Raw genomic sequence first — 2648 nt, 5'->3', positions numbered from 1 at the left:
GTGAGCGGCCGCGGCCCCGGCCCCGGGGGAGGGCCCTGGCACTGAGCTGCCCCAGCTGCCGCGCCCGGGTCTGTCCTCGGGGGTGCGTGGGAGCCGCGGCTCGCCCGTGGAACGGGGGTCCCTGGGCTCGCTGCGCTCCCGGGGGCGGCGGCGGGGCGGGTCTCCGGGGGGTCGTGTGCGCCTGGGAGGTCAGTGCCTTGCGCCCCGGGAGGCGGGGAGTCCCCGGGGACGCCCCAGCGGAGGGGGGAGCAGGTGGCCGGGGTGCCGGGGTCGTTTCCAGGGAGGGGCTGTTGCTTGACCGCACCGCGGGTTCTCTTTATTGCAGCTCTGGGTGGAAGTGCTCTGGACACGGTGGTTTAATAGGCAGCTCCTGGGTGATCTGGATCCAAGGTGAGCAGATTTCTGGCCCGTCGCCCCTGCTTTGCGCTGTGGCTTAGGGATTGTTTTGAAGTGGGGGCGGGGGCTGTGTGTGAATAGTCTGTCAGACGGCTTTGCTGACGTGTTTTAATTAAAGCTTCGTTTGAATTTTTTCTGACTTGATTTTAAAAGTGATTTTTTTTTTCAGACGGGGTACCTGGAAGTGTTGGCATGTATCTCCGATTTTTATCATCCGAATCTTGTTTCTCATATTAATGTCGTGTCCCTAATGTCACTCAGATGAATTAGCCGTTAGTGTATGTTTAAATTCAGAAATATTCTCTCATAGTAGTATGTAACATTTTGTTATATCATGACGTTTTTATGTATCACAAATGTTTCCTTTTCAGAGCCACTGTAGCAGCCCATGGCTACTACTAATACTAATACTAATAAGATAAACGCAAAGCCTAGCATAGCACTGTAGAATAATTTGCTTCTGGAAAGGAAGGTTTTTGTGGGTGAGGAGTTATTCTCCCACAGGGATTCAGTAGTGTAGGTGACGATAAATAGGGCCAAACTGAGTTTATTCACGTCTTGCTTGTGGAATATGGAGCATGTGTTAGTTTACCCTGTTCACCACTGGCAGGAGCTGGTAAGCAGAACATACAATCAGATATGACAGTTCTTTGTACATCTAAACAGATATGCTTTTTCCCCCTCTTCCTCTCTAAGTTAACACAAACTTGTCTGTCAACATCTGTGGTCCAGCATAATTTTAGCTAGCCAGGTGACCACTTATCAAAAGTGTGGACAAGTTTTCCACGGTCCCATAAAGTTTGTTTACAGCCTTTGGTCCTGGCTGTTAGTGTTCTGTGCTGTTATTTAGGTCTAATTCACTCCTAAATGTCTTCTAAGAGCCCTGTATTCAGTAGACGTGGTGCTAATGTGGCTAGACAATATTGACCTCTCGTGGTTCGGTAAATTTTCTCGTTTGGCACAAGTCAAGGCCAAAGGGTGCTGAACTAGAGAGGTTCAACCTGTATAAATACACCAGCCACTTTGTAAGTGACCTTGTATTGTTCAGGTGTGAGGAGTTATCTGTGCCCTAAATGGTCTTCCCAAACGGTTTCGCAAAAGATGACTACAGCCTTATCTATGACCCTATATACAGAAAGAATTACCTTTTCTCCATCTCTTCTGTAAGTAGTCTTTCAAGCAGCAGTAGTCAGCTACCTAATTCAGGTCAGGTTCACCAAACTCAGTATATATTGGTAATTTTATTTCTGGATGGTATATTTTTTAAAAAGATAATGCATAACTGTGTGTATATATAGCAAAAGCTTCAGTGTTCTGGAATTACACTTTGTTGCCATATAAATCTGTACAATGGATATACAAGTTATACTCCACTCCTAAAAGCAGATTGCAGGCAAAAGCAACACCATATCACGGGGTGGGGGGTGCACCTAGGAAAAGTCTTGGAAAATGCAGTCTGGTTTTCTGTATGCGGGTAAGATGTAACCTATCTTGGTGCACCTATGGGGTGGTGACGTTCTTTATTCAATACACTGAAGCTCACCATGCTTTTAATTATTTTTTTTTGATTGATTAGGTTAGACTACGTTTCTGTGTACACAGAGGAGGGTAGTATGTTAAGTTGTCCAAATGCTCTTCCCTACATGCATATGTTTTATTCTCCCACTTGAGTCTAATCTTTTCACCGCTGTCTGAGGCTAGAGTGTTGGTTCAGTTGATCATATCAAGTTTGGTAATAAACAAATCTCATAGTATGAACCCATTATCTCTTCGTGTTGTCTAACTACACTTTAATGCCTTCTCAAAGGGAAATTGCTATGAGTATTTCAGTGGCAATTGGCTCCTCATAATAAGATACAACAATGATAGATGTAAACATGGCAGCGACTGATGGTTGGAAAGGCTCATAAGTATAGAAATTATGAACTGCATAGGGTAATAGTTGATTTATAGCTCAATAATGCAGAATGAATTCTCATTCTAATATAGATAGCTTTCTGTAGTATCACTTCTCTTTTGTGTCTTTTTCTTTTTCAGTTTGTTCTCTGTTCTCTCGGTTGTACTTCATTCATTGTAGAAAAGAACTTACGGGATAGTAGCATGTTTTAAAATCTTCTGCAGCATGTTTTTATGCACTAAGATCTTTGCACCTTATAGCTTGTGCAATCAATGGTGATTTTTTTTCTCCACTTCTGAACAAACATTTAATCATGGAGAATTATTATGCAGCCTTGAATTACTAGGACTTTATT

The 2648-nt window shown here is 43.8% G+C and overlaps 1 protein-coding gene across 5 annotated transcripts in view; it reads left to right on the top strand.

Annotated features, from left to right (window-relative positions):
• The window catches only part of KDM1B (lysine demethylase 1B), a 40304-nt gene that overhangs the window by 128 nt on the left and 37528 nt on the right, over positions 1 to 2648 (top strand). For 2 of the 5 annotated variants that reach the window (XM_074987593.1, XM_074987597.1), the window contains exon 2: positions 326 to 390. The gene's annotated coding sequence lies outside the window, so the exon portion shown is untranslated. The other 3 variants (XM_074987594.1, XM_074987596.1, XM_074987595.1) reach the window with 3 other exon arrangements.

The sequence above is a fragment of the Carettochelys insculpta genome, chromosome 2 (assembly GCF_033958435.1).
Source record: "Carettochelys insculpta isolate YL-2023 chromosome 2, ASM3395843v1, whole genome shotgun sequence".
Lineage (NCBI taxonomy): Eukaryota > Metazoa > Chordata > Testudines > Carettochelyidae > Carettochelys > Carettochelys insculpta.
The sequence above is the reverse complement of the archived record's forward strand: the minus strand, read 5'-3'. Positions and strand labels throughout refer to the sequence as shown.